The sequence below is a fragment of the Sprattus sprattus genome (genome assembly GCF_963457725.1).
Source record: "Sprattus sprattus genome assembly, chromosome: 21".
Classification (NCBI taxonomy): Eukaryota; Metazoa; Chordata; class Actinopteri; order Clupeiformes; family Clupeidae; genus Sprattus; species Sprattus sprattus.
In genome coordinates, this window is record NC_137919.1 from 12,324,524 (window position 1) to 12,350,680 (window position 26,157).

Below are 26,157 nucleotides of genomic sequence, written 5' to 3' on the forward strand. Positions count from 1 at the left end.
ATTTTTTGATATGTACTTTTTGTGTTTGGAAAATAGATTATTGGATGAGGTTGAGCAGTATGGGGCAAAGATACATGTATGAAGCTCCTGATGCAAGAAGTCAAGAGTTAAACAGAAAGCAAATAATTAGCCTCTTTCATTAATTCCTAATCATATTTTAACTATATTGTGATCTGAACCTGAAGACCGAAGAGTTAGAGATAAACTGTTGTGAATATCTATAGTACTGTCATAGTGGAACTGAGTGCAGAGAGGCAATACAATTTTTGTTTTATTTGCTACTAATTATTTATTTGTATAGATCTGAAAACATCTGTATTAATTATAAGTGAGATATGAACTACTAAGAGATCAGGGCAGGCCAGTAATTAAGGACCGGTTTTGAATATTTTTGTTTTGTTTTGTTTTGTTTGTTTGTTTTGCTTTTATTTGAAAGTTTGGGAAGTAACACTGGTCTCCGAGTTGGCCCCAAAAAGTGAGTACCCTGAGACCGACTGTAAAGCTACGTAGTTGCGTTCGTGCAAAATGCCAATTCTGAAATCTGTGATAAACTAATTTGATCCTTTATTAGTAGTGGTAATATTCTGTAATATTTTGCCCATATGTGACACCCAGTGTGTCCGTGAATCACAGTGTAGCAAGCGGACGGTAACCTGAGTGAATGAGAGTTAGGGTTAGCGAAAGCACTCTCTGCCGCTGCTCCACATTGCCACCTCACCAACACACAAGGGTTCATCCCAAGATTGACCACCCCCTCAGGGTCATCATCTGCTCTGATTCCCCTCCTTATCCCTTTCAAATGATTGCGATTGGACCGGACAGATGAACACCCTGTGTTGTGAATTGTGCAATGAGGCGGTGAAATGACTGCCAATCATCTCTTCTTTGAACACTGGACATTCTGCTGTGACACCGCAGCACTTTACTAGTGTTCATCGCAGCACCTGTGTTGAGTTTAGAATCCAACGCCCATGGTTGGATGTGCAGAAGGACCTTCATCACTAAAGGAGTGTTACTTTCACACGTGTTGCCTACACATTTACACAATGTTTCTACCAACGAACACTGTAAAGAGTTGATTTGGTGAAAGAGTGACAGTGGTATACACGCCCAAACTCTCCATAAATGTTATTTTAACACTTCTGTGGTGGGTCCTGCTTAACACAATGGCAGTGTTGATTTTAACTCAAACAGTGTTAAAATAAACACTCTCAATTTTGCAGCAACCAACAAAACATGCATGTGTAGGAGGGGTTTGAGTGTGTGTTTGAGTGTGTGTGTGTGTTTGTGTGTGTGTGTGTGTGTGTGTGTGTGTGTGTATGTGTGTGTGTGTGTGAGTGTGTGTACGTGTGTGTCTGTATGCATGTGTGTTTGAGTGTTTGTGTGAGTGTGCGTGTTGGTTTGCGTGTGTCTGTGTTTGTGTGAGTGTGTGTGTCTGTATGCATGTGTGAATAATTCTTACTATAATGCTACTATATTGTTTGTTATTATATTATTGTTTTTATATATTGTGCTCTGCATTTTTCAAATCACTGTTCTGCTTTTGTGTATGCTATCTAAAGTGTTTAGGATTATATACTGTGCTCTGTTGAGCTGTTGTGTATGCTATTTAAAGTGTTTATGATTATATATTGTTGCTATTTAAAGTGTTTTGCATCTACAGGTGTATGGTCTGGGCTGTGGCCTAAATGTAACAGTGCATCACTACATGTTATTCCCCGTGAGAGCCAAATAAAAAAGCACCAAGTAATCATTTTCCTCATGTCTTTTCGCCGTGGATAGATGACAGCCCACCCGGTCCTGTGGCTGGAGCTGACGCCCCCTCTGCGCCGGCCAAGCCTAAGGGGAGGGCCTCAAAGAGACTGTGTCTGAAACTGATCAAATTTTTACTCCCTGTCTGTGTGGCCCTGTTTCTCGCGACCCTCGTCCTGGGAGTGCTATGTAAGTATGGCACACACACACACACACACACACACACACACACACACACACACACACACACACACACACACACACACACACACACACACACACACACATAGAGCTCTGTAAGTATGGTACAAACACACACACTCACGGACTCACACACACACACACACACACACACACACACACACACACACACACACACACACACACACACACACACACACACACACACACACACACACACACACACACACACACACACAGTGCTCTGTAAGTATGGCACATAGTGACTGACTCCCAAAGACATTCACATACATGTTGTTCATAGTGACTGGTTCCTATAGACACTCACAGACATGTTGTTCATAGTGACTGGTTCCCAAAGACACTCACATACATGTAGTTACTGACTCCCCTAGACATATACATATATTCTACTTATTGTTATTAATGGCATTCACCTGGTGGTGATGTTTATCCCTCTCCTCTCCCATAGATCTTCTACATGAGAATTGTGAGATGGGGATCCTGCCTGGTGTCGGAAACAATAGCTCTGGTGAGTGTGTGCTCACTGATATGCAGTCATTCTACTTTTTTTTAAATTTAAGCCTATTTACTGTATTTCCTAGCATTCCACCAAGATACTATGAAAATAAATCCTTAATGAAAAATGTTTCCTTCCTATCACGTTCTCTCTTCAGGACTGTCCAGAGGCTCACAGAGGGAACTAGATGGTACAGCAGATGATTTTGCATCATTTTACATATACAATATATATATATACTCAACCGTAGAGTGAAAAATCATTATATATAGATGTATAGTAATAATTATACATAAATTATATGTATAATATATATATATACTCAAGCGTATAGTGACGGCACTCCGTCACACTGATGTTATACTACTACTACTACTACTGTTATACTAGATACTTTTTATTATTTGATGAACATTGTTCATTATCTGTATGTGAACCTTACTCATAAATGCACAAGAAACTTTACATTGCATTTGATACACATTAAATTGACATGAAATTATTATCTGGATATGGTACTTCAGAGAGACAATAACTGACTTAATACTCACAAAAAATTACCCGTAAAACCCCTTAAATACCAGTTTTTATAACAAAAATGTCAAAATATATTCAACCTGTCACTTTTCCCCTACAGCCTTACAGGGAAGATTTAGGACCATGTTGAAGGAACTGGCGGGTAAAGTATACTTACAATACATTTTTCTTTTTTCTCTACACATTTTCAAGTACCATGTTTTCAGATTATGAGAAAATAAAGTTGTAATCTTGAATGCTCAGTCATCCAAAAGTAGCCACCATTGAAACTAGGGTTCTGTGATGTCTTAGGGGCCACCAGATGGTGGTAGCCACACCAGTGGAATCTATTGTCTTTGTCCAACAAGGTGAATCATTTAAGGCTCCTTCAGACACATGTGTGACTCAGTTCACACTACACTACATTTTTTATGATCACTATCTCTATATTTGAAACCACACGATGTATAAACAATTGTGCATTTGAAGTCGCCCACAGGTTTGGAAATAGCTCCTGCTAAATATCCCTGTGAAAGCTCTGTAGTCTGAAAAGTCCCTTTAATGTCAAAAGCTGTCATCTCATCCATGTTACGTGAGGTAGTTTATGAGGCCTATGTATGTCATCTTGTCCTAAAAGACCATTCTGACATACCCATGTTTAATTCAACAATCAAAAGGAATTATTGACAGTTTTTACAAGGTTGTTTCAGCGGTTTGCAGCTATCTTGCCCTCGTGCGGATAGATAGGGTATTCAACACTCCAGGCACAGATAAAGCACGGAGGCCATTTTGTAGGCAGCAATCCAAACAGACAGGCATTTTGAGCATAGTCCTGACCCTAAACTTAACAAAAAGACACAAGATTAATTCACAATACCATTGGCTACACTTAAATTAAGATGTATAGTAGACACCACTGTGAGTGATTATATTGGAATCCAACAAAGTCCCTCTTCTGAACAGAGGCCAAGAGGGAGCTAGAGGACTTACTCAGGAGTCACACGTCTCTCTCTGAGGAAAAGACACAACTACAGACACAACTTGATCGTGAGTCCTGATTCCAATACCATCACCAAAGCAAAAATATCAGCAGGAAAATGTACACATGAATTATCAGACGCCATAAAGTAACGATTTATACGCACCAAACATCATTTATGATCCATATTTACTCTGAGTCTACTCAAACATAATTCAGGCTCCATATTTACTCTGAACTCAAACATAATTCAGGATCCATATTTACTCTGACTCTACTCAAACATAACTCGGGATCCATATTTACTCTGAACTCAAACATAATTCATGATCCATATTTACTCTGAACTCAAACTTAATTTATGATCCGTATTTACTCTCACTCTCACTCTACTCAAACTTAATTTATGATCCATATTTACTCTCACTCTACTCAAACATAACTCATGATCCATATGTACTTTCACTCTACTCAAACATAACTCATGATCCACATTTACTCTGAACTCAAACATAACTCATGATCCATATTTACTCTGAACTCAATCCCACTTGTTTGAACAGTGATGAAGAAAAGCTGGGAGGAGCTTCATGTTGAATATACTGATCTCTTCAGACTAAAGACAGACCTTCAGATTGAGCTTCTCTGTGAGTGCCATTCTCTCATTGCAGGAAATCCTGGGCTAAAGTACTTGTTTTTATTTGTTTGTGCGTTAGTAGAAGTGCTCAGTAGAACAGTAGGTCTGGTTTGGATGCAGTATAACTATTGAATCCTCAGGGTCCATTGTTCACAGTTCAGTTAGTAGGTCAGTTAGGGCAGTGAGGTCAGTAATGTCAGTTGTGTCAGTAAGGTCGGTAATGGTAGTATTGTCAGTTAGGGCAGTGAGGTCAGTAATGTCAGTAATGTCAGTTATGTCAGTAATGTCAGTTAGGGCAGTTATGTCAGTAAGGTCAGTAATGTCAGTTAGGGCAGTTAGGTCAGTAATGTCAGTTAGGGCGGTTAGGTCAGTCATGTCAGTTAGGGCAGTTAGGTCAGTATCAATACTTCGGCAATACTTGATGAGCCTACAGACATCTCGTTAGAACACACTGTTTTGAAGCAAGCCTACAGACATCTCTTAAGAACACACTGATTTGAAGCAAGCCTACAGACATCTCTTAAGAACACACTGATTTGAAGCAAGCCTACAGACATCTCTTAAGAACACACAGATTTTGATCTGCTTGTCTAGAGTTAAAGGTCAAAGGTCAAAGACTATCCAATAGAACCCACTAGTATGGCTACTGCCACATGGTGATGTCCGTAAATTAAATATATTCTTAAAACTGTAATAAAAGTTTGCTTCAAATTTATAATTGAAGTCACATGTAATGCCTTTTTTTTGTATTATCATTTATCAATTATAAAGTTATATTACGATATAGAGACATTTGCAAAACTAATACAGTCCACGATTACAAAGCTAATAACACTCTTCCCTCTTTTAAACAGCAACCAAGAACAATTTGGAGGACTTAATGAGTGACCACATCTCTCTGTCCGGAGAGAAGACAGCCATGCTGAGTCAACTCGCTCGTGAGCCCCACCTTCCACCTTCCCTGATGACATGGCAAGGACAATCAATGGTTCTCATCTGTCGGGATCACATTTTGTCCTTGTTTTCTTGAAGCCATTTTTTTTTTTTAAGTTTCAAATCCACTGCAGTTGATGCCAATGGCAGGAGTCTATCCTAAAACAAACAAAACAACAAAACATTTCAAAATGAAAGCTCTTGAAAATGAAAAATGAAAATAAATATACTAAAAATTGTTCTATTCCATTTCTATAATAAACAGTATTTCTTTAACATAAAGAAGTGTTTGCTCCACACTCTGCACCGCCTCCTTTAGATCCAACTGATGAAAACCACTGATTTGCAGGAACTGAATATCTTGAAAGAGTCACAATAATGCAGAATTAAGCCTCCCTTATTTTCACAGAGATTCGGACAGACTGGGAGGACCTAAAGAGAGAATACACAGTTATCTCTGGTGAAAAGAAAGACATTCAGGTTGAGTTTGATGGTGAGTTTTGTCTTCCTTTACCTTGACAGAATATGACCAATAACTATGGTATAGATCAGGGGTCTTCAACGTTTTTCAGGCCAGGGACCCCCAAACTTATGGCGAGATGAGCAGGGACCCCCTACTATATAAATTGCATAACATTTTGTTTATAATATACTGGGCCTAGTGCCAAATAAACATAGCTACCCTGTTATTGTGTCGATGGCACACATCCTCCCACATTAGTGAGATGTATCTTCTTTTCAATTACTCCTGACTGACACGATCCAACGGATGACGGAGGAGGAGTCTGGCGCATGGAGTTGTGTTGACAACATAGATGTTATAGTGAGATTGACAGGTCAACAAACCAATCACACCGCTAGCAAGTTGTTAAGATTGTAGGTAGTAGCATGCTAACATTAGCTAGGAGGCTCACACACCTCGCAAATCCTCACTTATTTTTCAGTTACAATTAACGTTTTTTGACCTTGTACAGTGTCTATTTCTCTTTATTTTTTTATTTTTTTTAAAATCTAAGCAAAAAAATGTCAAACTAACAATGTACAAACAAGACCAGCTATGGAGTTTCGCGCTCTTTAGACTTGAGCAGAAACGCGATCTGATTGGCTAGTGCCTGTGCATGAAAGGTGCTGTGAGTGAACCGGTGCCCAGCTTGAGAGAGCTCCTGTGGGTAGCTGAATGTGTCGATTGGACTGAAAGATAACGTCTTCTCGATCAATTTATACGTTCGCTACAATATGTTGGATTTATGTTAATGTGAATTTAAAGGGAATAAATACAATTCTGATTTGGAAGACATTTAAATTTGTGGAAAAAAAATTGGTTGGATTTTTTTTTTTTAAATATTAAAAAAAATTATCTTATCAACCAAAGATTTCGCGACCCCCCTGCAGTACCTCCGCGGACCCCCTGGGGGTCGCGGACCCCCTGTTGAAGACCCCTGGTATAGATGATTATTTCACATCTATACAAAGCATTTACTGAGCAGTTCAAGATTATTCAGGGATGTTATTTAAAGTTAACTAAACAATTAACAAAAAGCTATGACTCTAAAATGTTGTACGTGGGTGAAATAGGCACCAGTGTGATTGACAGGTCATGAATCTTCACGTTGACAGTCAGATTTAAGTACACGTCTTCAATCTACATGGTGACAGTCAGATTTAAGTACGCATGTCTAGAATCTACATGTTGACAGAGTCAGATTTATGTATACATGTCTTTCTTGAACAGAGGCTGAGAAGGAGCTGGAAGACTTGAAGAGAAAACATGAAACTCTCTCTGAAGAAACGACAGAACTTAAGCACAACCTGAATCGTAAGTTGCTGTTGGAATGCCTCAGCTCCATGGAAACTTCAAACTAGCCAACGTATTCTAACATTAGCCATGCTTGAAGCTAGCTGACTATCTCATTCAAACTAGCCAAAGTATTCTCTTATTAACCATGCTTAAAGCTAGCTGGCTTTCTCATTCCAACTAGCCAAAGTATTCTCTCATTAACCATGCTTAAATCTAGCTGGCTATCTCATCCAAACCAGTCAAAGTAATCATGGTCTGACTGACTGACTGACTGACTGACATATCCTTTTGGGAGGTTGGCAGACTCTTGTGGGGGCTAAATGCTAACATTGGTAACAGAGGATTTAGAATTAAGGAAATGTAAAGGCAAACTCTTCAACTTGATTCTAACTAATGCTTAATTTTCTTTGAACAGAAACCCAGGCAAATTGGGACGATGTGAAAAAACTACACACTGTTCTCCTTAGAGAGAAATCCCACATCCAGACCGAGCTTCACCGTAAGTCATCATTAGTCCTCCTTCTCTCTCATTCTCTCCCCCTCCCTCTCTCTTATTCTCTCTCTACCACCGTCCCTCCCTCTCTCTCTCCCTCTCTTATTGTCTCTCTCCCACCCTGCCTCCCTCTCTCTCCCTCATTCTCTGTCTCCCACCCTACCGCTCTCATTCTCTCCCCCCTCTCTCCCACCCTCTCTCTCTCTCTCGCCCTCTCTCATTCTCTCTCTGCCTCCCTAAATCTATCAAGATGTTCTCTCTCCTTAGAGAAAAGTCCAACATCCGAGCCTCACAACTGAGCCTCATTGTATGTCTTGACTACCATCCAGACTGAGCCTCACCGTATGTCATGACTTGCACCTTTTGCATCTAGACTGAACCTCACTGTATGTCATGACTAGCACCTTTTGGAGGGCTTAGATCATGTCCTTGACATAAATTGAATGTTTTTGAATTTTAAAAACTGATTTAGAGGTAAAGACTCAATTTAATAAAAAAATCAGTAGGCTACTGTAGGTTTTTGGTTTATAAACTGCCACAAACAAATCATATCTTGTGCGATTTAGAAAAGCCTTAAATCAGACCCCCCCCCCCCAGTTATCCAGGTGAGGAAGAACAGCACCTGTGCTAATGACTGGGAGTACTTCAGGGAGAGGTGCTACTTCTTCTCCAACGACTGGCTGAACTGGACCAGGAGCAGGGACTCCTGTGTGTCCATGGGAGGCCATCTGGCCATCATAGAGACCGAAGAGGAACAGGTACGTGACCTTTTACCTTAGAGACTGAGGAGGAACAGGTATGTGACGTTTAACCTTAGAGACAGAGGGGGAACAGGTGCATATCATTGCAGTCACACATCTAGAGACTGAGGGGGAACAGGTGCATCTCATTGCAGTCACACATCTAGAGACTGAGGGGGAACAGGTACGTCTCAATGCAGTCACACATCTTTGTGCAAAGACCGAATAGAGCTTGACCTTAAACCTTAGAGACTGAGGAGGAACAAGTGCATCTCATTGCAGTCACACATCTATAGACTGAGGAGGAACAGGTACGTCTCAATGCAGTCACACATCTTTGTGTAAAGACCAAATACCTTTAACCTTACCATATCTATTCATCTGTGGGATGTAAATGTTTTGTATAGTGATACCATCCTCAGCTTATATTGACAGATTAGTCCTACTATGTATGTATTATTTATGTTATATGTAGTGTATATACTGTATTGTCTATATGTCTGTCTGTCTCTCGGTCTATCTATGAGGTATTCTTGACTAATTCTGCTGGAGGCTACTGGATTGGCCTGAGTGACTCTTCCCAAAAGGGCGACTGGCGTTGGATGGACAACTCTCCCCTCAGAGATCCAAAGTCAGTGACTCCCACACGTATTATTTGTTTTCTTATTACATGTTCTCAGTTTATGTACATGGCAATGACAAAACATGTTCTCTGAACAGCATTTGAAAGCAAGTGACTCAGTAAACGTGATAAAGTGCCCATACCCTGGCCATGGGCGTGACTCTCAGAGAGGACAGATACATGTAGTCTTCTTCTGTGCACAGGTTCTGGGGCGAAGGCCAGCTGAATGATGATAAAGATCCTGATGACGACCCGATTGAGGAAAAGTGTGTTATTCTCTCATGGACCGACAAATTCTGGGACACTGTGTCGTGTGCAGGACAGTACAAAAGAATCTGCGAGAGCAAGGCAGCAGACTGGCTGTGATAGAAGATTACCAAATGATTGTGGTTCATAAGAGATTACCAATAATTGTGGATTATAGGTATTTATAAAACACAGATTTATGGGTCACTGTAAATGGAAGACTTGCAGAGGGGAACATAGGTAGGTTTGTAATGTATCCTGTTACTTTTTGTATGTTGTTATGCTCACATCTGATTTCATCCACATTTCAAGTCACTTGTACCAAAAGTGACACGTGCCCTACCTCTGGTTATTGATATTGTGCATTATTTTTTATACTTTCAAGCGTTTGTAAATAATATTTAAGTGTTACATGTTCTCAATAAAGTCAGATTATTTGCTTCATCACTCACTGAAAAATTAAACAGGCTTGTAAAAGACACTGAATACTTACAGCCACTCTGTTGCCTTACATCTATTTAGTCAGAGTAGAGCCGTCATACATAAAGACAGAGGGCCTACAATGGAGCTTTGCTCTCCCACATGATATGCTTTCTGAGTGAGTGAAATACACTTCTTTGTGCACTTTTATTGAGGCAAGCTGAGAGACTGAAGTGTCCAGGGTGTTTTTGTGAGCAAAGGTGTGAAGTTGCACTTGAGACAGAAGTCCTGGAGTCAGAAGTGTCTCTGAGATGGTGGAACTGTAGTGTACTTGAGTCAGAAGCGTCTCTGAGATGGTGGAACTGTAGTGTACTTGAGTCAGAAGCGTCTCTGAGATGAGGGAACTGTAGTGTACTTGAGTCAGAAGCGTCTCTGAGATGGTGGAACTGTAGTGTACTTGAGTCAGAAGCGTCTCTGAGATGAGGGAACTGTAGTGTACTTGAGTCAGAAGCGTCTCTGAGATGAGGGAACTGTAGAAGTCCTGGAGTCAGAAGTGTCTCTGAGATGAGGGAACTGTAGTGTACTTGAGTCAGAAGCGTCTCTGAGATGAGGGAACTGTAGAAGTCCTGGAGTCAGAAGTGTCTCTGAGATGGTGGAACTGTAGTGTACTTGAGTCAGAAGTGTCTCTGAGATGAGGGAACTGTAGTGTACTTGAGTCAGAAGCGTCTCTGAGATGGTGGAACTGTAGTGTACTTGAGTCAGAAGCGTCTCTGAGATGGTGGAACTGTAGTGTACTTGAGTCAGAAGCATCTCTGAGATGAGGGAACTGTAGAAGTCCTGGAGTCAGAAGTGTCTCTGAGATGGTGGAACTGTAGTGTAAAGTTTAATGATGGAGACGTTACAATATGCTCTGATAGACAACAAACAACTGTACTCAGTCTGACTAGTCCTGGTTGATATTTGTATAGGACAAATACATAAGAAATGTGTAACATACATATGAATTACACAAATATAATCATTAATATAATATGTTGATAACTGTTATCTGCAGGAGCTGCCTTAGATATGGTGCAACAGGTAGCAACATAGCACCATGCTAAATAGACTAAGCCAGCGGTTTTTGAACTGGTTTTGTCCCACGGACCACCATTCTGACTAGAAAGTAATTTGCGGCCCACTGATGTGCCTGTGCGCCTGTGAGTGCTTGTAACCGCGGCCATGCCCCTCCCCCCGCACACATATTTTGCCTATAAAACTTAGATATGTGAAATTGTCAGGGTGGATCACTAACCGCCGCCGTCACACCTCCTCCCCCCGTGCACATATTCTGCCTGTAGCACTTGTCAGTGTAATATTTATATATACGTATATATTATGCAGGTGCCACTAGGCCTGTGCTGAGAATCAATAATAGAATTATTTTTTTTTTTTTACAGTTAAGGCACCAAGACTGTTGATAAAACTAACTTTAATAGCTATGTGATGTGTAAAATATGATCTGCAAATCCCAGTCAGGGCCTGCAGATCCCAATAGCAGACAGTCAGGGCCTGCTAAACCTTCCTGTATGGCGTGTGTGCGTGTGTGTGTGTATGGGGGGAGGGGGAGTAGTTTGGTGACTGGGGTGTGACTGGTGTGAATGCGAGAAAGAGAGAAGTGCAAGTCTGTACGGTCCCTTTCATTTCTCGTAAACGAGGCGCTGTCTGTTTATCAAGATGTCCAGTGATCCAGTGTATGCCGTTGTAAACTACCACACGAAAGAAAAATCAGGTCAAATGACCTCAGCGGAAGCTGGTAAGTGTATTTCTCAACTTCCTCTCAAATTAGGGTGAGCACAAATGCACTGTCTTCCTATACGGTGAACAAACTCAAGCATCAGTAAAATCACACTATTTTGATTATCTGTGTAAATTGTAACAAACTTCACATTGCCAGTCCTTATTAGATTTAGTTTCCCCTTGAGTTTGATAGCCCTTATAGTAGTTGTGATTTTACAGTCAGGGAACTGAAATACTCTTTTTTGAAAATCTGTGTCGTCTATGGACCATTGAGCACACAGACTTTGACACATGGTCTTGTAATAATTTTGTTAAATGACACCTCATGTATAATTGGATAAATTACTGTTTGAAATCTATACCTCTCAATACAAATATATATGGGCCATTCTACCGAATTCGTGTAATATGCAGTCCCTCAACAATAAAAACTATTTACAAAACAATTAGGTATTTAGGCATAGATATTTAATTAGAAAATGTTATGGTCTATATAAACCCAATGCATTACATGAGATAGTGATAAGCTAAATATATACAAAATCATCATTTATAGGGTACTTTCTATTGGGAAGTAGCTGTCCCCAACCCTGACATCTAAATTTCAATGCCTTTAAATAACACTTTTCAATTTTTTTAAATTTTTTTCAATGATTTAATTTCAAAGATCTTTATGATTGGGTTGAAACAGAACTTGGAATATTTAGATTTATTGTGGGTTTAATTTTTAAATCAATTTTCTATACTCAAAAAATCATGTCCCTAGTTTTCATGTCACTACCGAAACACAAGAGTTTTAGTCCATTGGCTGAGCCTGTGTTTTAGCCACGACTCTGCATTTTTGACCATGCAGTGACACTGCATCTCTGACCCTCATGGTTGAATGGTAAGTAGCTAAATCCCATAGTTTTTATATAAATGTGTTCCAAAGTCTGAAAATCGACGTGTAACCTTAAGAATTGTCACTACCGAAACGCATGTTTTCTTCAATTAAGTAAACCTTTTGGGGTTTCATGGAAAATCTTATGTTTGTATGTGTGTTCACCTCTTCAAAGATGTGTTTGCATGCCGTGTACTTGTTAGAATTCTTTATTTATGCTTAAAGTTAGCTAGAATTATCACTACCGAAACAGTCACTACCGAAACATATGGTAGTGACCTGATGATTTCAGTAGTGACAAAATGAATTGGTAAGTAGTTCAATCCCATAATTTTTAAATAAATGTGTTGTGTGGACTAAAGGGCGGCCCAGAGCACCTTTTGGAAGATTTTGGGAGAGAAATGAACATCCATCCAACAGTGCAGTCACTACCGAAACACTGGATGTCACTACCGAAACAGTGCAGCACTACCGAAACACAGGATGTTTTGTAAAAAATTAAGTATATTGAGTAATCAACTAAAATGTTATGATACTGATTGGATTAATGTATGTTCAATTTCATCAATGAACAACTCTGGAATCAATATGATCAGTATTTAGCATTTTACAAAGAAATATTACACTTAGATTTTGATGAATTGTATAAATTGAACTTGAAAATTTGGTAAAAAATTCATTTTTATGGATTTCATTGTGAAAACCTTCAAGAAATATTTGTAAAAATACTCTTCAGAGAAGGGAAGGAAACACAATCTGAACAGGTCAATATTAATACTTTTTTACTATAGTAAATGTGATGTTTCGGTAGTGACAATTTTTGGAAGAGGAAAAACATTCCAACACATTCTGAAAATACAATATAAAAATTGACTGTTCTTTTACTAGATAAGTGTAGCCTGACGATGTCATACTCATGATTCTAGTCAGAATATGAGTCTGATACCGGACCTTTGGGCTGTGATTACGGGGCGTGTTTCAACGAACCAGGAAAGAAAATGCCTATTCGCTGAATTGGATACCTAGAACCAATCAGAGCAACGTAGTAGCCTATTACCATCTGATAGATTAAACTTTTACCTGATCCCTAGGAAGGACGGCAAAAACATCTTTTCAATGACAAATGCCTTAATCGCGTTTCTCTGTTCCTCTTTCAAAATGAATGCGCTGTCAATGTCTGTTGAGATATGCCTGCTCACGTTAATTAATTAGCATTAAGGCTACAAGCTACAGTTTATTTCGATGGGTTTTTTGTGTACACGTTAGCAATGATATAACAATAATGGTCTAGAGAACTTTAGTTAAGACAAACAATACTCTGTAACATTCGTGTTGCACATGCACAACTAACCGAGTCAATGTAGACATTAAAAAGTCGTGTAGATAGCTTAATTCACATAAAATATTCCCCACTAAGCACCCGAGACGCGGCCATCTTGGTCGGAGTTCGAATCTACCGGTTAATTCAACTCAAGCGTTGGTATCTGTCCATCAACGTATAAAGCCCGCCCTGCCAATTTGATTGGTCCGGTTTGATCCTACCGATGAAACTCTCTCCCAATTAGCCCAGAGCCAGACCAAATCTCCCTGACAAAAAATTTTGTGGGCGGGGTTTGGGCTGGTATCCAGGCTAAGATAAGTGTACTTTAGATATGGCACAATATACATACGGACAAAGTTTTGGGAATAAAACATAAAAAAAATCCAAATATTTCCGACCTGACTTTGCACCAATTCGGTAGAATGGCCCATATACAAAAAAAAAATGACATTTAGCACACACGCTCATGATTCAGGCTCATGTACCAGTGCCCTTAAAAAGGCCCATAGTCATTTTTCATCTTGACATAAAGTTGATCTGCTTCTGAGTGAGTTGATGACTTCCTATAGTCCTGTTCCCATGGTAACTAACTCAGAGGATGAGATGTGCAGATCTGTGGACCATGTCACCTGAACTGCAATTCTGCTTCTTAATTCCTTCCCCAAACTTCAGAAACAACCACTGATGATGCCACATACTCAAACATCCACATGCCCGTATCAGGGAGACCCGGCCAACATGAGGGAGACAAGGGTGAGTGTGTGTGTGTGTGTGTGTGTGTGTGTGTGTGTGTGTGTGTGTGTGTGTGTGTGTGTGTGTGTGTGTGAGTGTGTGTGTGTGTGTGTGTGTGTGTGTGAGTAAAGGGTGAGTGTGAGTGATGTGTGGAAGTAGGGCTGGGTTCTGGAGACATAACGGAACTCAAGTGTTAAAGCTTAAACAAGAACAGGAAGTAATTTGCATGCTTTATTTAGAGTCACATCTTGTGCTCTATTGAGAGTCTGCAGTCACATCCTGTGCCACTGTTGCCATGTCAACCACAAATGTACCCTTTTAGTTATTACAGTAGCCATGTTAACACTTCGGTTCAGTTAGTGTTGATACTGACCATTTGTGGTTACACTTTAAATGAAGGGCACTACATATTATATCTTGCAATACAGATCCCAGCTTCTCAATATGACCAGGCAAACCTCAACATGATCCTAAATGTATATGATATTCTATTGACACTGGAAGCTCATATCATGGGTACATTTTGTGATGTGATAAAAAAGGTGCGGAGGTCTGAATGGGTCTTATTTTCACAGTTATCATCTGAATTCCTGTACTAACTGTGTAAGCTGTTCTATCTCTTGTGGAAACTGATGGAAACTCTTCATACATTGTCAAACATGTTTAACAACGGATAGTCATCAACTACAGTTTCCATCTAGATATTGACTTCTGCTTTTTGTGATTTCCACCTGCAGGGAGGCACTGTGTCATCTACTCAAAAGTCAGTCTTCCCAATCAGGGTATGTTAGGTGTGTGTGTTTATATGTGAGTGTGTGTGAGTGTGTGTGTGTGTGTGTGTGTGTGTGTGTGTGTGTGTGTGTGTGTGTGTGTGTGTGTGTGTGTGTGTGTGTGTGTCTGTGTGTGTGTGTGTGTGTGTGTGTGTGTGTGTGTGTGTGTGTGTGTGTGTGGTTTCTGTATTTTGTGTGCGGTTGTCTGTACAAGACAATATGTATCAGGCCTCAGTGATAAGTTGTTGGTGTTTTAAATATTGTCATTATATCCGTCTGTGCTATTATGTTTGTATAGAGTTTTAAAAGTTTTAAGTATATGCTATTATGTTTGTATACAGTTTTAAGTGCTCAGTGCATTGACATTATAGGCCTGCCATGTCTCTTATAGCACATGTGGTTGTAGTACAAGGAAAAGGTCATGGAGTTTTGTTAAAATGATAGCTTAGCACATATCCTCATGTGGTTTCCTGAGTTCAGATGATCCTCGACCCACTACTACACGTGACTCGGATGACCCCGCTCCCATAACAGCATCAGTGGAGAGGTTCCAGTGGAGAGTCTTTCTGAAACCCACAGTCTGGCTTCTATTTCTCACTGCTCTTCTACTGCTTATGGTCTTCACTCTGGGTGTGCTCTGTAAGTACAGACACTTGTACTCTTATCTGTAAGTACAGATACTTGTGCTCTTTACTGTAAGTACAGACACTTGTGCTCTTCTCTATAAGTACCTTTTTTTGCCTCTAACAATCATTTATTCATTTGTGAATATGTCATTTAGAAGCATGCAAATGGTATGACATATTTAGATGTTTCTTTTGTCACTGACCAGTGGGTGGCACTGCAGATGATGGGGGTCATATGAGGTCAATGTATTAGGCAGATATTAATGTGGGGGCCTAGTCTCAATGCCAATTAGAGTGCCTAGGGTTCTTTAACTCATCACATGAACCTGCCTAGGGTTCTTAAACTCATCACATGAGCCTGCCTAGGGTTCTATTTTACTTGGTTTTCATGCTCTGCCATGAAGCAAAGTGCAAAAGTACAAAGGTTTGACAGTAAGAAAGTACAAGGGTTTAAAAGCCAAACAGAGTCTAAGGTACACATAAGCAAGTATGCTTTTTATACTTTTAGCATCAGTGGTGGTGAAAATGGTTTTGATACTGTTGGCATCGGGGTGGTGATTGTGGTTTTCTTTCAATAACCCCTTGATCAGATGCCACAAGTGAACGTTCACATACGGAGAGACTGCATGCTCTTCAGAAGAACAACACTGGTGAGTACGAGGTGACGACAGATCAATTAAAAACAAGGTTAACACATTATTTAATATATAGCCTAACTATGTCATTAACATGGCAGGGGCGATACTATAACCACAACTTATAGCCATGACACTTAAGGCCCATTGATATTACATCGACATATTACAATTATTAGTAACTATCATAAACCCCATCACAGGCTTACAAGTTGCCCTGGCATCAGAATGTATTCGTGTTGATGGTGGCCAGTGATCTTTATATGACACTGGAATAACAGATGACCATTATATTTTACTGTGAGCTCACAACACAACTTCTGGATGCCTTCAGAAGGAACTCTTGGGTAAAGCACTTTCACAGTGATTCAAAATACAACTATTGGCAAGCAAATATGATCCACAATACAATTAATGGCAAGCAAATATGATTCTAAGTTCAACAATCACTCAAACAGTAGATATTATATCTGTTGATCATACAATACTGTTGACACTGTTCACTGTTGTCATGGCAAAGTCTCGTAGTTGAATACCCAGTAATCAAATCTCCAGCAGCCATCTAACCTTGTCTGTTGTGTGTACTTAGAAGTGAAATCAATACTGATACTACTGCTTGACTATACTGTAAAAAATACTTCGATGTTCACCTTCCATCCACTGACCAGAGGTACACAAACGGCTGGTGCAGTTACAGAGTGTGCTAAACAGTAGTTCTGAAGAAAAGACACAGCTGAAGCATCAACTCAACAGTAGTTCTGAAGAGAAGACACAGCTGAAACATCAACTCAACAGTAAGTCATCATTCATTTGCTATCAGTTCGGCTAAATATTCATGGCTGCATTATCAACTCTGTGTGCATTGTTTTCTGCCACCAAAATACTGAGTAATTTATTATTTTTTACATAATACACAATCCAGACATGTTCTGAATGAAACTCTGTTTGTTTGTAAAGAGACTGAGATGAACTTGACAGAGTTACAGAGGAATTACACAGCTCTCTCAGAGGAAAACACAGTCTTCCAGACTAAACTTGACCGTGAGTTATGTCTGGTTCTTCTTAGACACCATGAGTCATCATCATGATATGAGTGAATTCTTGATTTATGAAATGACTTCTGTACACTGTAATAAGGATACTTGATATGAAGTTTTCTTGTCTGCTTTTAAACCCCAATATTGCTCGGCTTGGCTGTTAAAACAGTAGAAGATTCAAGACAAACCTTCCTCCATACATGGTTTACACATGCTAATCAATTACTTATGCAGATGGCTGGGAGTATTTCAGTGGAAAGTGGTATTACTTTTCCACTGATAAGAAGACCTGGGCTGAAAGTAGAGATGCCTGTGTGACTAAGGGAGGAGACCTGGCCATCATAGAGAGTGAAAAGGAACAGGTGGACTTCTAGTCTTGTCCTGACACAAGCCGTCTATCATCATAATACCATAAGCTCTATTATAATATACTGTATAATTCTTTTTTTCATTTCATTGTAGCAATACATAAATGCCCACTCAGGGGATTACTGGATAGGACTGAGGACAAACTCTGATAATGGATGGCACTGGGTGGACAAGAAACTGCTCACAAGCCCCAGGTTAGTACTCCTGGGGCCGTATTCACAAAGCCTTTTATCTTACCACTAGGAGTGCTCCTAACTCGCGCTAAAACCTTTTACGTAGGAGTAATTTCTTAAAAGTGATTCACAACGGCTCTGAGACCTACTCATACTAAGGATAATACCAACTCCTAAGCTTAAGATAAAAACTCCGTTGCTATGGATGACGTCGGTTCTCATGCACGAGTTTAGAAGGGGTGAGGACGGTGATTGGTTGTTGACAGGCTCTCTCATTAAAAACTCATTTGTGACGTCTCTCTAACAATCCCACTATATCGACTGAAAATAAGAGAATAACCTAGGCTTCAAATTAAGTCATATTAAATAGTTATGGACAGTGCAGTTAGCAGAATGCACACGCATGATGACAAGTTTGTGCATCCAACGGGAATGACACTTAGCACGTTACAGTTTTTCACTGTTGCTAAAACCCGTTTTTCAAAACAGTAACGTCTTTCTCAAAACTGCACACAGAAAATTGAAAACCTCACACACAAAATGCTAAACCTGACACTCCCTTTGCAAGATGACTCTTTGCTATCAAATCTCTTAACAGTTCACAAAATGGAACTCGTGTTTTCATTTGGTACACACAGCCATATTTTCAAAACACACACACATACATTAATTTAGTACACACAACTAAGCATTAGCTGCACACTACCAAGCATTTACAGCACACAGAAGTGCAAAATTGGAAACACAATCATCGAAACACACCATATGAATGACAATGACTCATTGAGCCCTTTCTCCTTTTGTAAAATTTATCAGTGTAGGCCTACATTTTTCATAGTCAAACATAAAACAGCAATACCGTTGTTCTCACAAACCATATTTACAATTTTAGTCTCCTGTTCCACCAGATTGTATTGACATAAAATTGTATACAAAATGCTTATAGTTTTTCTCAATTGCTTACACACATTTTTTGAAAGCATGCCTCGTTCTCAAAACTCTAAACACAAATTCCAAAGCAACTAACTGAAAATGCAAAACCCTTTATATCTCCTGGAAAATGCTACTTTGCTTTCAAAAAATATTGAAAGTGTGTTTTCTTCCTCCACAGTGTGGTTCTCTTTCAGTCCTGCAAAATACAAATACTGTGAGCACACTACGTATATTATATTGATATGCAGTATTACAGTACACAAGGCAAACAGATTTCGTACTTGTTCTCCATCCTGAAGGTTCTAATGAAAAACCATGAAAACATGGTCTACCACAGCGGCCCAAATCTCATTAGAGATGACCATTCTTCTTCTTCTTTCTCCTGATCCTCCTCCTTCTTCACCTTGTCCTCATTCTGTTCCTCCTCCTTGTCCTCCTCTTCCTTCTCTCTGTCCTCCTACTCTTCAACCTCCTACTCCTCCTCCTTCTTGTCCTCCTCTTCTTCCTCCTCTCACTCTTACCCCTCTCCTTCTCTGGTTGTGGATCTTTTCAAAGTTTTCAATAGTTTATCCAACAAAACAGAGGCTCAAGACACTTTAATGGTGCAGTCCTCACTGCAAATTGGTCAAAAGACCTGAAAGTTTAGAGATTTGACTATTTGTGGTTTGCAGGTTGATGCTTTGAGATTTTACTTGAAAATTGTGTGCAACAACAGAACTTTGTGTACACTGTTTTGACAACAACGTGATGTGTAATTGACATCAGTGTGTTCACAAGGAAAATCGGACTCTAATGTAGATAAGGGAATCTTAAGTATTTCCCACTTGGGGCGAGCGATTGATACATGACGTGAAGGTTGTGCAGATTGTGCCGAATTTTCGCTTCATACTTTTTAACAATAGTGAAAAACTGTAAGAGAAATATAAAGCGATCAATATAAAATATGGCAATTGCATGTAATCAAGGCAGTAATAATTAAAGCACCCAGCAAACTGTTAGGATATTATATTTCCAGCCCTTGACCACTTCAAATATCAGCACATACGGCCCTTCAAGCCCTCCAATCTTAATTGATCAAAGCGAAACGAACGTGAACCGTAGCCTAGGCGAAAGCCTACTGGTCCCAGGACCAATAGCCACTGTCACCCCAGCGGCATCCAGCTGGTAAGTTCTCAAAAACCTGCGACCGCTCTCCGTTGAAATGCACGAGTCTTCGGTACATCCAGGCCACGGTGGACGAATTATTGTAATGTGTGTCCCGTCACTGGACATTCCTGCGATCGCCATGGAATTTACTTTGATCTTGTGTAATTGGCGATTGTCCAAAGGCAACTGGATAAACTGTTGGATGATGTGGGGTCTACAGTGCGTTGATAGTTTGATGAATTAAACGGCTGACTGATGATTCCCAGTGTCGTCATTTGCGTTTTCCCGAAGCCAAATAGGTTATCTTTATGTTTCCAAACATTTTACTTCGGGACACATCGTTGTTTAAAGGCGTCATCGCATCCCGCGCTAATTCTACGACAATATTAATACCTACGGTTTAAGCAATGTCTTTTATCAATTCCAAGTCGGCTGCAGCCATCTTACGATTTTTTGTGAATAGGTCTTAGTGATTTAGGAGTCCTCATGAGGAGTTTTAAGCTGTCCTAGACTTAGGTGCTACTTTTAGGGATAAAATATTTTGTGAATTGCTCTTAGTAAAAAAAATTAGGAGTCCTACATTTAAGACTGACACGCCCATTATTTTTAGGAGTTTCTCCTAAATTCGCCACTTATGAGCTACTTTTAGCCCTAAGATTCTTTGTGAATACGGCCCCTGATGTTTATTTTTCTCCTTTGATGTAACATTTAGCGTGTGGTTTCATTATTGTAGATGATTGTGGTGTCTTACATCCCTGCAGTGATTTTAAGGTGTCTTTAGCCCAGCGATACACATGTATCGGTAAATAGTAGATTCTATTTTTCTATCTAATTTGAATTACATTTTGTAACAACTCAGTGGTTTTCTAGTTATGTTAAAGTGTGTGTGGTCACGTCAATAAGGAATCCACAAGTAGTCATATTATTTGCATCTTTACCCATAAGCAGAGGTGCTGATAACTGTACATTCTTGTCACTGAACATATTAAATGGGTGGAGGTTAAGGGAGAGCACACTTGCGTATCAGTAACTGCATTATGTTGATCAAGTAAACCTTCAGTTGAATGGATTATGGCATAAGGTCAATGTGATTTGTGACTTTTAAAATCATCTCTATTATCAAACCAAACAACATGATTGTCCTTTAAAACTACAAATACTTCTGCCACGCTTGTTTTCTCACTTGGCATAATTTTGTGCACAGATATTGGAGCTATGAAGAGTCTAAAAGGACTGGATGGAATAATTGTGGGAGGATATCTCAAGTGAGAGCATATTATCTACACACTTGGAAACAGAGCTGGTGTGGTGACAGTTTCCAAAGGGTTTGCGAATGTAAAAAAGTTGTCTGACTATCACAGGCCTGTGAAGCTGAAAGAGTGGTGGCGTCTGTGAATGAACACAAAGACTTTGTTCATGTTTAGAGGAAAGTTGTATTGTCTTCTGAAATGCTCTTCTTGCCCACATGGCCAGCTAATGTCATGCCATTAACAATACTGTATTTTTAACCAACATTTTGTCAGTACATTTATCTATTTTTTTATATTAACTTCCCCATTCTAAACCCTGTTTTTGTGTACTAAGGTGTATTAACATTTAAGTTAACATCTTATCCCTCCCCTAAAATCTGCATTAAATAGCAGTTTGAAAAAGTCACAATGCTTTTTGTCCCTCTTTGTATTGAGCATTCTTGTAACGCTATATGAAGGTAGGAAACAAACAGTACTTTGTCCAGCTTTCTTAAGTACATGTTACAGAGCACACACCTTAAAGGCACCCAGTGCAACATTATAGGCTTGAGACCCAGTGCAACATTATAGGCTTGAGACTCGAAAAATAAACATTCAATTTCTAGTCTTTTTTACAAGTAATAAGTTTCAATAGGGTCCCTCTTCTCTCCTTCTCTCCCTTACCCCCTCTTCCCTCTCTTCTTTTATCCCTTACTCCCTCTTCCCCCTCTCCTTTCATTCCTTACTCACTCTTCCCTCTCTACTTTTATAACTTACTCACTCTTCTCTCTCTCCCCTACTCACTCTTCCTTCTCTCCCTTACTCACTCTTCCCTCCCTCCTTTTATCCCTAACTCACTCTTCCCTCTCTCCCTTACTTACAATTCCCTCTCTCCTGAATCCGTCTCTCTGATTATAGTGAACATACAGTGAGCTACTACACACACATCTGATATACTGAGGTCAACATTATTCCACACATCTGATATACTGAGGTCTACACTACTACACACACATCTGATATATTGAGGCCTACTACACACACACATATGATATACTGAGGCCTACACTACTACACACACATCTGATATACTGAGGCCTTCCACACACTCATCTGATATACTGAGGCCTACTACACACACATCGGATATACTGAGGTCTACTACACACACACATCTTATATACTGAGGTGTACACTACTACACACACATCTGATATACTGAGGCCTACTACACACTCATCTGATATACTGAGGCCTACGCTTCTACACACACATCTGATATACTGAGGTCTACACTACTACACACACATCTGATATATTGAGGCCTTCTACACACACACATCTGATATACTGAGGCCTACACTACTACACACACATCTGATATACTGAGGCCTACTACACTACTACACACACATCTGATATACTGAGGCCTACACTACTACACATAGTACATCTGATAAACTGAGGCCTACACTACTACACACACATCTGATATACTGAGGCCTACACTACTACAAACACATCTTATATACTGAGGTGTACACTACTACACACACATCTGTTATACTGAGGCCTACACTACTAAATGTTTTCCTTATGTGTTCACATTGTTGTTAATACTTTGTCATAAAAACTAATACAGGGATTATACTCATGGCTAGATTTCTCTACACAACTTGTAAAATGCAGCACATTATCTCACTCTCCCATGGCATGAGGTGGTCTGATGAAAGGCAAGTCTAGAGCTGCCAGGTGTAGACACAGTTTATGACTGTAGCAATACATTTCTTTGTCTTCAAAGTTGGACCAATGTTTTGCAGCATTGATATCCATTACAGACATCAAAATGGAGAAAACCACCAATATACAGTGAATAAGGCTATTGATTTCTCTTTTTAGTTGTCTTCATTTGCACATTTGGCATTGAGGAAATCTAAAAGTAACGGAATGAAATCAAGTAACATTAATTTACTATTGTGATACTTGGATTAGGTTACTGAATACAATTTTATACAGGTAATCAGTAATTGAATCAGATTACATTTTTTAAGTTATCCTCCCAACCCTAATTGTCATCTTCGTCTGAATCAGATCAAGGCCACATCCAACAGGAACGATGGTAAATGGCACTTAATACCAGAGATCACCTTGCAGTCCCTCATTTGAAACTCTCTCAAAGGTTTCTACTTCCTCATTCACCCGCTAAGTCACACTCCAATAAGATGGCTTGCAGAGTAGAGAATGCAGGGCCGGAGAAATACTAAATGTTATCCATTCTGGGTTGTAGCTCATGATGGTGTAGCTTTCAGCACAGGCTTTTGGATATTGATACTGTCTAAGATCAGCACAGACAACAAGAAGAAAGATTATGTTTAATCAACCGATATGATAATTCTTATTTATTTTTTAATTAAGTTTTGGCCCTTTGCCTTTTTAATTGTGTGCAAAAGGCTGCCTCCACCAGCTGCATCCAGCGGTGCACCCCACTGTGCAAGCCACCAATTTACATATCTGCATTTAATTCAAAGCCGTAACATTAGTCGTGTACATATCATATTCATTTGGGTTGGATATAATGGTTCATCTTTATTGTATTTAATTGTTAATATTTATATATATATATATATATATATATATATATATATATATATTTGTCATTTGAATCATTTAATAGAAACCACGGTTCAAACACAGACTCATGTGTGATAGAAGTCGTTTACACCGATAATTCTGTGAGTGTGTTAGATACCCAATGATCACACACACACACACACACACACACACACACACACACACACACACACACACACACACACACACACACACACACACACACACACACACACACACACACACACACACAGACACACACACCTCACAGACACACACAGACACACACAGACCCACACACACTAACACATACACACACACAGACACACACACACACACACACTGGGAAAATGTGTGTCTGTACTGTAAGTACCCAGCATGCAAAGTGCTGCAGATCACCACTGAAAGAGACTCCTGTCCTGAGAATGAAGCTGGTTGTCATGGCCATTCGCTGCATCATCCTGGGTATATGGGCCTTTTAAAATTGCAGTAGAGTTTGCACTCAAATCTTCATTTTCACATGGAGAGATTAGGTCAGTATATAGCATGCAGAGAGATGCTGATGCATTAACCACATTAGCCACGTCCATGTGTGACACATTTTCTCACTTTCTCACTTGAGTTATGCTTTTCATGATGCAGTTAGGTGAAAACATGCATACTTTTGGACATTAAAATAAGAAGCCGTGGTTTTATACTCAGGCAGCAAACATACTGTACTTATGAAATTATATATCTGTACTATGTTTTGGATAAAAGGATATGAAGAATGCATGTTATTCAATAGGACACGCATGAGCTTTAACTGCAGGGCTGCAGAAGGTTTTTCAAAGTCAATATATAAACCGCGGGTATGTTACTGTGAGTAATTTCTACATTAAATATCTATCATATGTGATAATAATAAATATATGACAACATCATGGTCCACAGTGCAAAACCCCGGTCCAATTTGAGGAACAGGCAAGAATAGTGCTTACTTCTTGTGAGGTTATTAAAGAGGACATATAGGGGAACTCTCACACAAATGCAAATAACAATTTGACAGCCGAAGTTCATAAGTTAAAGAGACTGACAGGCAACAGACTTCTGCTCATAGCTCATAATCACCTCTTGACTGAATCTGAGAGATCACAAGGATGTCAGAGACAAAATCTGCTCAGATGTAATGCCAAAGGACACACCAGAGGACTCTACCACAGGTAACTGAGAACCGAGTGAGCTTTAACTTTATTCAACATTTTTATATGTTGCACATCATACTGTTTGTAAGCTAAACTGAACCAACCTCACAATCTTATGTATGTGTCTCAGTTTAGTTCATTGTTTATTAATTCAATTTTTATAGTTATTAGTTGTTATTTTACTTGAGCGGCAAACAGTTTTTTGACAGCAAACCCATTTGCTGGCATGACAAGGTGCTTACACTTTGTTCATTCTTACGTTCTTAAGTGCACATCAAGTAACTTATTAACCAGTAGTCATCACTTCAGCAGAGAAGACAGTTGTACAGGAGATAGAGAAGTAGTTTAGTAATCACAAGGTTGCTAGTCTGATTCGCTGTCGAAGCGTCCTTGAGCAAGATACTGAGCCCCTAATTGCTCCTGATGTGCAGTGTGCCATCAGTGAAAATGTAAAAATATGTATACATCCTTGTAGGTCGCTTTGGATAAAAGCATCTCCTAAATGACAAATGTAATCTCATAGACAACCGCTTGATATGAGCCTTTGCAATGATGGTAACCCACAACACCTGACATCATAAAGATGAAGCTATTTAAAGTTGTAACTTAAGTGGAAAGCGAACTGATTGCACATTAAGATTCACTGATTCTACATCCAATCTCTCTTGCATTGATGTTCTGTCTCTCTTGACCAGGGGTGTCAAATTCAAATACATAGAGGGCCAAAATTGACACATGAGTATTTAATGCAGGGCTGCAGAAAGTTTAGAGAATTTATAAATAAACCAACGACAGCAAATTACGGTTTGTCATTTCGACATGAAAGATATGTGGCAACATCCTGGTCCGCAGTGCAAAACCTCAGTTCCATTTCAA

At 39.5% G+C, this 26,157-nt stretch overlaps 1 pseudogene across 1 annotated transcript in view; it reads left to right on the forward strand.

Moving 5' to 3' along the window:
- The first annotated feature begins 11,573 nt into the window (after positions 1 to 11,573).
- LOC308382119 overlaps positions 11,574 to 26,157 on the forward strand; it is a 44,441-nt pseudogene continuing 29,857 nt past the window's right edge. The window contains exons 1-2 of the transcript in view: positions 11,574 to 11,652; positions 25,228 to 25,299. The product of the transcript in view is annotated as an uncharacterized misc_RNA (transcript). The remainder of the gene's footprint in view (positions 11,653 to 25,227; positions 25,300 to 26,157) is intronic.